Genomic DNA, 12,922 nt, shown 5'->3' on the forward strand with positions numbered 1-12,922 from the left:
AATTCTTCTCAGCCAGGTTTCTCATTTCTACCTTTAACTTTCCTCTTCAAATATTCACTTCTGTAAGTCCTTATTATGAGACTGCCCTGTTTTTTCAACAGGATGAGAAGAATTGATGTAGGAGGAGCTCAGAACTGTCAGGGGACACATAGCCTGTTGGAACAAGAAATGGGGTTGGGGGCAGCTATAGAGCATGGGTGTCAGGTGCCCTGTGGGTCTTGGAATCACCCCCTCCCCATCCCCTTTATTGCTCCTTTATTTTTTCTGACCATCATCTTAAAGGGGAGCAGCCAGTCACCTTTTATTTTTTAACCAATGAGGAAAAGAAGTTTAGAAATTCTGCAGTCAATGTCTATGAGGCCAAAGTGAGAAAGCAACTCTAAGTTTAATGAGGAACTTCTCCAATGTAGGCTTGATTTTATCTTATTTGGTTATTTCTCTTGCTGTGGCTTAATATTTTCACCCATGAAATAAGGAAGGTTTCAAATTAACCTGGTAAATAAATAGCTATCCATGACCTTTTCGGTAAAATAGAATACAATCAGGCCCTGGTGACCCTATATTAACTCATTTTAACAGGGGTTTTGTAATTTGGTTACGCATCTCCTTACCTCCAATATGCACTGATAAATGTTGAACATCTGTAACTTTTGAAATAAAGCCGATTTGTCGTGTTGACCAGTTTCCATAATATCCCCCCATTGCGGATTCCAAATTACCAACATGACAACAATGAATGGAGAGTAGAGACTCACAATAGGGTCTTGCAAGCCTCTCTGGCCAGCGTCCACACACCTCTGCTTGCATCCCACATGAGCTTTTGGATTTATTTTGGACCAGGCAAGAATTTAGAGGCCAACAAAAGGGATTTCCCTGAGAACTGGCATAGAGAAAGAAGCTCCATGGTTTGCAGAAGCAAAGGTGAAGGGCAACATTCAACCAGGCATGTTGCATCAACCATGAGTATCCTCCCTGCATCAGATAATCCAAGCATTATTCAGTTACATTTTTAAAACATAAACTTAATTAGTCAGTTGTTTAGACATTCCCATAGGCATCAACTTGGATATGTCAAAGAAAATATTCAAAAACTGTGCTTTCCTGAGATATAGTCATCTTTTCCCTTTCTTCCCTGGATTTTTCAGATCATTATCTCATGTGGTTTCATTTTATGTCAGAAGATATTGTAGCTTAGGGGTCCAAATTCTTAGGTTTCATAGGCTGCGGAGGAATTCACTCTATATTTATTTTCCCCCGATGTCCTATCATCCCAACCGCCGTACAAGGAAGAAATGATAGAATGCCTGTCTCAGAGGGATGAAATGAAGTCCAGAAACACAGTATACTCAAAACCACTCTCCAGATCTGTGTAAACACAGATCCAGCACACAGAAATGTCAAAGCACTGTGTAGGGGAAGTGCTAAAAAGGAAAAGTAGGGAGTCAGAGGGTGCAATGAATGGTCCTGATGGGGGACAGGGGAGTGGTGCAGGGGATGGGAAAGACTGCCTAGAGCAAGCTATATCTGCGGTGAGATCTATAGGCTTCCTAGGTGCCCCATACTTAACGAGTTGGTGAGGTAGGGGCACCCTGCCAGGCTCATCATGCTGAAGCCCCAGGGTTGGAGGGAACACGGTGCATTCAAATGGTTGATGGCAGCCAGGCTGGAGCTCCAGGGAGCCTCCTGGGGGATGTAACAAGAGTGGATATGCAAGGGGGCAGTGCCCCAGGATAAAGGTGCTGTCCTTGTGTCCTTGGCAGGGGAAATGCAGGGGAGAGGGGGAAACAGGCAGTAGGGTCAATGGTTAGATGAGTTCTCATCACCCAGGGGAGAGGGAGATATCCATGGGGTATTTTCATGAGGGACTTAATGGAATTTGGGGTGTAAGCCATGCTGTTTTGATGACCTGGAGCCAAGGAAAAGAGGATCCCTCCTGGGTCTAGGTAGTCTGCAGAGTGACTGACAGCTACACTATCATGACTAAAAGGATGATGCATTTCAAGGGATTTGTAGGCTTGAGAATCCCAGGAGAAGAAACCCAGAAAGGAAGCATCTTGCTTTCAAAGAGCAGGGGCAATGGCTGCATGCTGGGGAGGCATCTCCTATAAGCAGCCTTTATTCCACATGCTGCAGTAAAAGAATGGAGTACACTTGCAATGGTGCACATGGGAGATGCAATCTGCACTGCTGTGCATGGTTTGTGCATTTCACTAAGTGCCCAACTCGGGGCAGTAGGGGCTGTGGTGCAGCCCTCTCTCAGGGCACTGTGGCACTGGGCTGCATGCACCCAGAGGTGCAGGCATCTCCTTGACCTGTTCCCTAAGGCTTTGGGCCAGGGATGCTTTGCCCGGGAATAACATGGCAGAGCGGTATTTGGGGAAGGAGAAGTTCTTGAGGCACTATGGTAGCTAGCAGGGCTTGTGAACTTGAAGAAATATGAGCTTTTAAAGTTAATAGTACCTCATTTGTGTCCACAGGTTGATGGGCAGGAGTTAGTTAATTCTGTATGTAGAGGCACACACGAATACATGCATATGAGAATGTTGTGTGGATATACACTCATGCATATTTAAATGGTGATGATGTTTCTTAAATATTTTCACATCTTTTGTTTTTTTTTGTTTTTTTTTTGCTTTTTTTTACATTAGCAAAGTTGTAGGTTTACAAACAAGTCATGCAGAAAATACAGTTCCCATATACCCCCTCACTCCCACACAGTTTCCCCTATTTTTAATATTTTTCTGTAGTGCAGTACCTTTGTTATAACTGATGAAACAATCTTATTATAATTATACAATTAACTATAGTCCATCACTTATGTGAGGGTTCATTGTTTGTGTTGTACAGTCCCATGTGTTTTTTTAAACATTTTAATTCTAGTAACCTATATACACATTCAAATATATAATTCAGTCATCTTAATTACATTTATGATGGTGTGCTACCATCACCACCGTCTATCACCAAGACTTTTCCATCACCCCAAACAGAAATTCTGTACAATGAAGCATTAAGTCCCCAGTTCCTGCCAACCCCCCTCCACCCCGGTCCCTAGTAAACTGAATTCCAGTTTCCGAGTCTATGGGTTTGCTTATTCTAATTATTTCACGTAGGTGAGATCATACAATATTTTTTGTCCTTTTTTGTCTGGCTTATTTCACTCAATACGATGTCTTCAGGGTTCATTCATGTTGCCTAATGTATCAGGACTTTATCCCCTTTTTATGGCTGAATAATATTCCATTGCATGTATATAACATATTTTATTTATCCACGAATCCATTGATAGACAGTTGGGTTGCTTCCATCTTTTGGCATTTGTGGATATTTTCTCTATAAACATCAGTGTGAAAATATCTATTTGAGCTTTCACTTCTTTTGGGTATATACCTAGAAGTTGGATTGCTGGATCAGATCATAATTCTATATGTTACTTTCTGTGGCACTGCCAAGCTCTTTTCCACAGCAGCTGCTGTTGCCTCTTTTTCCCCTTCCCTTGTGCATGATTTCCCACCGACACCCTGCTCTCCCTTGCCTATCTCCTCCTCCATTTTGATGAAAGTATTCAGTTGCTTCAGACAGGACTAGGATTATTCTAATGGAACCACAGAAAGAAAGAGGGAGAGAAATTCAGCTTTTAACACCAAATATAGGATTTTGTTGAGTCTGCAGCAAGTTAGCCTTTGTTGGAAAATAATTTTCGAAACTCCTTTAAATTCTGGTTTACTCATTAGGAGTCAGGCCTGAAAGATTAGATCATCTATTTCTTCCAGAGGAAGATACCCACTTTTTTTCCAGAAGAGGATATCTTTACAAGCCAGGAGGAGGAAGCAGAAATTCCACTCTTTGACTCAGGTAGATTGTGGGAGGGAAAAGGGAGACAGAAGAGTTGTGTAAGGATTAGGCGTGGTTGTGAGTGACAGGAAATCTAAACAGTCATTTAAATAAGACAGTAATTTGTTTCTGTCTTGTATATGTCTGGAGAAAGACAGTTCAAGAATGGGATGATACTCAGTATAAGGGATCAGGGCTCCTCCTCTCTTGTTTCCCTACCATGATCCCTAGGCTAAGGTCCACTTCATGGTCCAAGAAGGCTGCTCCAGCTCCATCCACCTCATCTGCAACCCAGCCAGCAGGAAGGAGAAAAGGGTAAAGAAGGGAGTATGCCTTCTACCTTTAAGAATACTTCACTAAACCTGACCATTTCACTAATATCCCATTGGCCAGAACTTGGTCAATGACCACCCAGATGCAAGGAAAGGTAGGAAATGTAATTGATGTTCAGGGAAGTCATGTGTCCAGCTCACATTTTGGGGTCCTTATTAGTCAAGGCAAAAGGAGAGAACAAGTATTGAGGGACAGGGATAGGGTGTTTGAAAATCAACAGATATATTTGGGGTAGTCACGGGCAGGTGGCTGTACCCTACTTCCAAGGCATAGTCCAAGAAACCACATTCTACCTAGAAAGGACCTTTTGGTGCCGGAGCCACACAGTAGCATCAGGCTTTATGGATGTCCTTGAGGCTGGATGTACCTGAGGCTGCACTGCTTCCGCGGACAGTGTGAGGTCCATCAAGGCCTCAGAAGTTCCCACGATCCCCCATGAGAAGATGTGGGTGTGCTGGGATGGGCTGTGACATAGCAGAAGTAGAGAGTTAGAGCAGCTATGGTGAAGGGACCCTTGGAGACTGGGGGGCTGTATCTTAGTTTCTTGGTTGCTAAATTGAGGTGTCAGCAAGGCACTGCTTTCCCCCTGAAGACTGTGGTGTTCTAGGGCTGGCTGCCAGTGATCCTTGGGTCCTCGGCTTTTCTGTCACAGGGCAATTGCACATGGTGAGCTCTTTTCCTTTTTCTTCTGGGTTCCATTGAATTCTGGCTTCCGGATCCTCCCTGTGGTGCTCTCTCCCACATCAAATTTCCTTTGCTTATAAGGACTTTCAGCCATATTGGATTAATCAGTTGGCCACACCTTAACTGATAATAATATCTGCAAAGGTCTTATTTACTATGGGTTCACACCTATGTAATGGATTAAGATTAAGAACGTGTTTTTGTTTCTTTTTTCCTGGGTACATAATTCAACCTAGCACAGGCTGACATCAATAGGTGAGAAAGGACACATCCTGCCTGTCCAGCACTGGGCCAGAGAGCAGAGGGGTCCCAGAAAACCCATGTGAATCTGATCCCCACTCTTCCTGCTGCCCCGAAGACGCAGTCAGCTTTGCCATACACAGATCCTGTTTCATGGGGAAGGGAAGAAGCCCCAAAGATGGAGTATTTATCCCAGAGAAACTTAGTTACCAGAAAGAGATGGCTTTAACCGGAGATGGCTCTTATTCTGAAACTTGGCAAGGTAACTTGTTTTCCTCTTCCCGTATAAGCCAGAGGGCCATGTAGGGGTATAGTTGGGGGTGGGAGGTGGGGAGAAAGATTTTTGAGAAGGCTTAGCTCAGCTATGGCATTTAAGAAGCCAATTTTTTTCCTTAAACATATGAATATAGTGTGAGTGAATTTGCCATCCTGCATATATACATAAAACCAAATTTGTAATGCCAAATCATTTACTTTTGATTTCACTCTCGTATGTTAGCAAAATGAACAAAAATTAAAATTTGAGTTATTTGAGATGTTAGATTGCTAGTAGTAGAAACGTGGAATTTAGATCCGTATCAGCCTGCAGACTCAACATTAGAGATCTATCATTTATATAAAAGATCTTGTTAGCAAGTGATACTGTTTTAGAATTGGAAGTGGGGAACTTCCCACAAAGTTTTCTGTTTATTCAGGCATGTAACATTTACAGGACACTTCCGGAACCTCTTACGAAGTACCACATATAAATATGGGTATAAGATATTAGGCATTTCAATCATACAAACAAACACCCCTCTTCATCAACCAGAATATTCAAATACATTTCAGAAACGGTGATTTCTGAAGTAACCCAAATAACGTGTTTTCTCCATTCTGTGTTAAACCCAGACTCACCGACTCCAGACAGGGAGCAATCATATAGGGATATTTTATCACCATTGTCTGCAATTTAGCTAACACATGGGCATGTATGTGTGCGCACACACCACGAAGTACAACTTTGACATGCTCACACGCTGTATGAACCACTATATTAAGACACACATACCCCAGAAAATTAGTCCAACAACTCGAGTAAGCTTTTCTCTCGAACAACGTAATAGTTTCTCTCCTAAAACACTCTGGCTAAAAAAAGAATTTTTTGATTTAATGAAATTTTGTATTAATCTCTCCAGTAACCCATGGAGTCAAAGCTAACTAGCTGACACTTATGTAGTACCAAAATATTTAAAGCGTTGGAGCTGAACTGGTGGTTACTACAGAGGGAGGTATCTAAGGGACAACTGCTTTCCTCTGTTTTGTTTGTTCCCTTCAAATATATATATATATATATACACATACACATATGCACAAGAGTGAGAGTGAGAGTGGGAGCTGATCTTTCATTAGATAAGGCTTTCTCTCCACTGAGTTGCTTCTTGTGCCCAGCCCCACTAACCAGATTGGTTGACCTAAATGTCCTGGTGTTGACACAGGCTGGCAATGTGAACCTCAAACTGTTGTAAACACCTATAAAGTGTGGCCTTTCTTGTATGGTCATTGATGAGGTCTTGACAGCATGACACCGTCATCTGATAAGCTGGGGTCAGGAGTCACTGGATTGCTTTGCTTTTTCTTTGGATGTCAAAGAGCCAAAAGCTTTTAATGTTTTTAATAGGTAAATTACCCAAACACGCATGGTCCTGGTGCACATGTTAACTCATCAGTGGCCAACGTGACCGTAGGAGAGCCCTGTGAAAGGTCACGGGCTGCTCACCTGGTGCACTGAGACCATAAGACCAGGTTTTGGAGAGAATCATCCAAGTGTTTGAGGTTGTGTTGCATGATGGGAGTATGATCTTATTTGGCAAGGAACCAGAGAGCATGATTTTGAATTGAGTAGTTGGATGTTCTTTCCAATGTTGACCATGTCTAGTTATCAAAAAAAAAATTTTTTTTGATTAAGGAAACATTTTTTTCCTAAAGCAAAATGAGTTTTGGTCAGTTTTAGTAACTTTTTCGTTACTTTTTCAGTTCATCCACTCATAGATATATATTACATCTGTTTCATAATGCCTTGGAGATTGAGGTCACCAGATTTTTTTCATGCCACTCTTTGGAGTTTAGTGAATAGGAGGTCAGGCAGCTAGGAAAAAGAACAATAAATTGTAATTGGAGTAGAAGATGGCTTATTCAACAAGTCAGAAAGTCATAAACAGAAATGCCTGGGTATTGGAAAAGATCGATTGATATTGATAAATCCTTGTCCTCTTTGGGTCTCTTTTATATCACTAAGGATGAGATGGGGAATGGCATGTGAGACAAACATTTCAGTACCTTGGATAAAATGCTGTGGGAACACGGGCAGGGGGTACCTCTTGGATATAGATATTCCTCTGCTCTTCTTCTCCAGTCACTCCGTGTGTATCAATCAATGCCTGAGAGTAGGTGGGGAAGCATCTGCCAGGGTGTTTTTAGGGCTGTTGGAATTAGCTGTCTATTTACAACTTTAAAACTCTGCACTTATGTAGGTCACTAAAAGTGTGTGATCCTGAAAGCTTTCAAAGCAAATCATTGTATTCTGTCCACAGTGTTTCTGCCATTGATCTATTTATACACATAATTCCAAATTTGGTATTTCAGATACTCTTAAGGCTGGTGAGGACTCAGTTCATGTGACTCAAAAGCTGTTTCCAATCACAGATTTAATTCCAACAGTTTTATTCCATGGATACTTCTAGATTGAGCCTTGCAAAGATTTCTCTCTCTCTCTCTCTCTCTCTCTCACACACACCTCACACACACACACACACACACACACACACACACACGAATGAGTGTTGAGGCAACAGAAAATGGTGAGGAATAACAAACCAAAGGAAGTCCAGCCTCTTTTTACAGGAGACAAGTTTTTACAAATGAATTGAATATGTGACATTTTCCCCTCATACTTAATGTTTGACTCCATTCTGGGCCCAAACAATTTGTGACTAAAAAGGCAGTAAAAAATAAAGCTGATTTTTAATCTATCTAGCACTGGGGGGTGGTGGGGATGGGTGAAGTCTTACCTTCTATCAAATTTTGAACACTTTGCTTAACGCTAGTGACAGCCCAATGCTTTCCTCTTGAAACAGTGGTTTTATTCATTGTTTATAAAATCTTCTCCCATTTTACCCCCGACTCTAATCAATTCAGAGTTTTTCCAACTCCAAAGCTCCCCATCCACTTGAAAACAAAAATCTCTTGGATATACAATGTGGAGGACAGATTTTAAATCATATTCTTAGTTCTGTGTCATCAAATTATGATTTGACATAACCTAGATATCCATTTCAACCAATAATTTAATCAACAAAAGGTCCAGACTTATGGAATTTGGTACAATCATGAAGAGAGGCAAATAATCTGGGATTTGACCTGGAGTCCCTTTCCCTGTAACTTCCCAAGATTGGCCTTGCCTAAATCATATGGAAAAGATAAGTTCTGAATTATTTTTTTAACCTTCCAGACTCACTCATAAAATATGTTTTCCCCAAAGGAATACTCAGTATTATCTAAGTGGATAATTAACATTCAAGGTGCTGAGACCATGTCCACATGATGAAAAGTGTTTTGGAAAAGAATAAATGAGGGCATTACTAATGAACGATTTTTTTCTTTGACAAAAAGTCACTGAATTATGTTATCCAGACAGTCCACTGTCTGATAATGCCTTGATAAATGGAGGAATAGACAATCACATTAAGAACTTCAGAACACCATTTGCAATTCTCAAAGTCAGTAGTTAGAATCAACAAGCTATGAACTTTCCCTCAAAATTAGAGGTAATAGTTCACCCAAGTGAGAGGCAGTGATGTGCTTAACTGGAGAAGTTAAAAAAAAAAGGAAAAAAACACATTTTTGCTCTCAGGAACCTTTAATCCAGGGTAGTTTTGTTCAAATTCTGTTGGCGGAGACGCACAGAAAGAAATATATTTTATATTGCAACACAAATGCAAATAGATGTGTATAACTCAGACAAACGTTTCTAAATTAATGCTTATTTTACTACTGCAACATGCACTGATGGTTTCTACTGTAGTCTACTTGACTTTTAAAATAAATTGAAGTTGTGGACCATGAAGTTGATATCTCTAATGAGGGGTGTTCTAGTTTGCTAATGCTGCTGGAATGCAAAACACCAGAAATGGATTGGCTTTTATAAAGGGGGTTTATTGGGTTACACAGTTACAGTCTTAAAGCCATAAAGTGTCCAAGGTAAGGCATCAACAATCGGGTACCTTCACCGAAGGATGGCCAGTGGTGTCTGGAAAAACTTTGTTAACTGGGAAGCACGTGGCTTGTGTCTGCTCTGTAGTTCCGGTTTCAAAATGGCTTTCTCCTAGGTTGTTCCTGTCTAGGCTGCAGCTCCTCTTCAAAATGTCACTCTCAGTTGCTCTTGGGGCGTTTGTCTTCTCTTAGCTTCTCTGGAGCAAGAGTCTGCTTTCAACGTCCGTCTTCCAACTGTCGTCTCTCATCTGCAGCTCCTGTGCATTCTTCAAGTATCCTTCTTGGCTGTAGCAAGCTCGCTTCTTCTGTTTGAGCTTATATAGTGCTCCGGTAAACTCATCAAGGCCCACGCTCAATGGGCAGGACCACACCTCCGTGGAAAATATCCAATGAAAGATCTCACCCACAGCTGAGTGATTACATCTCCATAGAAACATCCAATCAAATGTCTCCAACCCAATCAATACCTGCCCATACAAGACTGCATCAAAGGTAATGGCATTTTGGGGGGCGTAATACATCCAAACCAGCACAAGGTGTGTGACCCAGAGTTTGTAAACAGTGAGTTAGCATAATCAGTTTACATTTCAATGGATGTAGCAGATAGAATAAGAAGCTTTCATGAAAATGGGATTTATAAACTGGGTGGGACAAAGAAGTCCTTAGGGACACAGAGTGTGATACATGGTAGATAGTCAATAAAAATTTGATGAATTAATTAATAGAACATAGTAGAAAAGAAGAAGTTACTATGGATAAGCCAAAGGAGAATATAGCAGATAAGTCAGTTGAATGAGCCTCTAGCAATTAGAGGAGGGGTGGCCTAATTTAGGCAAAGATTTTAGGCTGATTCTTAAGCAAAATAGCAACTGATGTGACTGCCAGTGCTAAAATATTTCTTGTTAAAAGTATGAGGTGTTGAGGAAACTTGAAGACCTTTTGTGGAGAAGGATCTGGATTTGAATCCCAGATCCTCCACTTACTAGCTTCGTAAACGTGGGTGAATTCCTCAACTCTTATGAGCCCTTGTTTCCTTGTCTATAAAGTGGGGGTACTGACATCTGCCGAACACAGTTATGATGAGAATTGCTAAAATGCATCGAAAGAACATAATAAGGTCTAACACTTAGCAAGTGCTCAATAAAGAAATCAATGCTTCTGATTCTGTGTACCAGATATTGGCTCAATTCACAGGTAGCACAGCACTTGTTTTTGTCTATCTGGCTTTAGCATCCCATCATGTTAAATTAGTCTGCCCTTCAAAGATTGCACTGGGCACTGAAATACATTCTCCGCCTAAATTATTAATTATCAGGTCATTGTGATGGCTCCATCTTCCTACCTGATTGAAGAAACCAGTGAGCTCTGTGAAAATGATGATTAAAATAACAATGCAGATGGAAGACAATACTCTGAACTGGGCTTAACACACTAGGTTATCATGAATATGGATGTTAAAGCACATAATGTGCATGTCATTTGTGCAGGGAAACAAGGGAGAACACACCTGGGATTCCATGAGGTGCTGAGTTTGGAAGTGCATGGAAGCAACTGGGAAACTCTGGGGCCACTGGTGCTTTTGGTGACTTTGAATAGTGTGTGATCATGAAGATCTCCAAACTGAACCTCCTCCCACCATACATGGGTCTCTTTTATCAATCCTGTCTTTCTTTTCCCAACTATCTCTGTCTCTTGATTCATCAAGTTGAAACACATATATCTTCAACTAGAAATAAGTATACTTACACTCAGCTGTATTTTCAGATGTGTCTAAATGGGCAGTCTCTTAATGTAACTTAAAGGATGAAAGGTTATTAGAGAATTCTTAATAAATTATGTGGTTCTATATTTATATTATATATTATATATAATATACAAAAATGTCATTAACACTTGTTAAATTTTAATTTGCATTACATAGTATTGAGAGCATCAAGGATACAGTATACTCTTATCAATAGGTTTCTGTGCATTTGCAATGATTTATAATTAAGAATTTAAAGAATAAGGAATTCATATTATAAGCCTTCCTAAGAATATGCCTTTTCCACATTTGGAATTTGAAGAAAAAAATAAAAGCACACAAATATCTATTATAATGTCTGGAATAATCAACTAAAGTTCCACACTTAACATAAGACAAATCTATAAATTGAATAATAAAGGATTGGGTATCTCTGCTATAAATTCTTGATACTGATGATCAAGATCAGTGTTTCTCAAATTTTGGTGCATCTTAAGATTACTCAGAACGTTTGTTGATAAAAAGTCCTTTTGGGAACCATCCTCAGAGATTCTGATTCAGAAGGTTTGAGGTGGGGCCCAGGCATTGTTTATGAGCACTACACTACAGGGGAATCTTCTGACTACACCTTGAGAAGCTGGTGGAGAATAATTAAGATGAAGGGTTTTCTTTCATTTCTTTTTTTTTATCTTCTCATATTTTAGATGTAACCAAAGTGGTACACATCTTTTAACAGTGAATATTTACTCCAACTAAGCACAAAGAATTGGAAAGTTGAGGGTAGCTTTTAATCTATTTTTCTGCCTTTGTTTTCCGATTTGTTGTACACCTTAAACAAATACCCCGATTGTCTTCACGGAGCTTTCTGAGGCATCTTCAACCCTTCACGTGTGCCCAAGCACACATACCCACAGGCCTACACCAACTGTTTGGAGTTCCATTTCTTAAAGCAGATGTAGATCAACCCCAAATTTTTAAGTGCTGGGAGTAATACTAAATGGTAAGAACAGATTCGTGATTACAGCCAACATACCTCCTACTTCATTAAAAAGAGATTAGCACCTTGGACACAGAAACAGAGCCCAGAGTCAGTCACTCACCAGTAGGAAGATTCCATGCAGTGAAGAAATATTTGTGGCCACCCCCAAGGAGATATTGGCAAAATTTTTGCAAAATGGGTATTAGTTGTCCTGAAGTGACAGTACCAGAAAAGCATTCCATTGTACAGAAAATTTCCATATTCCTTTATATTCCAAAAGTTTCAGAGAGCAAGGAAAAGGTAGCAGGATGGAAGCAATTCACTTGACGATAGGCGTCCAGGAAGCTGAGGCCTCGAATTACTCAAGCTGGTGAGGGGCCAAGCGAGGATTTAGAGTCTTGGCTTTTGGTTCAGGATCAAGATTTGTCCCTGGGGTTTTCAGGGCCATGAGACCCAGCTCTGCAGAGCTTCACTTTGGCCCTCAAGGAGCCCTGCTCTTTTCCTAGTGGGCTCACCCCGGATGACAGCCTCCCATCAATCCCCTTTCTTCTCACTTTCCCTCCCCAGCCCCTGCCCTGCACTGTTTGGTCAAGTTCCTGCCAGGGACCAGGAGGCCACGCTCCCAAGGGCTCAAGCAAATTCTCTAAACACCCATTACACATGCTGACTAAGCCTCGGTTGTTTGTTCCCCTTTAGAACAATGATAGTCTCCAAGTACATACGGGTTAAATGGGGTCTTGGAACAAAACAGTGGTGGGCCATGGTTATTATGGTAAAAGTCATTCTGAGATCAAAATCACCAACTTAGTAACAAACGTTTAGGACTTAACCCTGATCAGAAACTGAAGTCTATCTTT

This window comes from Choloepus didactylus, chromosome 4 (assembly GCF_015220235.1).
Source record: "Choloepus didactylus isolate mChoDid1 chromosome 4, mChoDid1.pri, whole genome shotgun sequence".
NCBI lineage: Eukaryota > Metazoa > Chordata > Mammalia > Pilosa > Megalonychidae > Choloepus > Choloepus didactylus.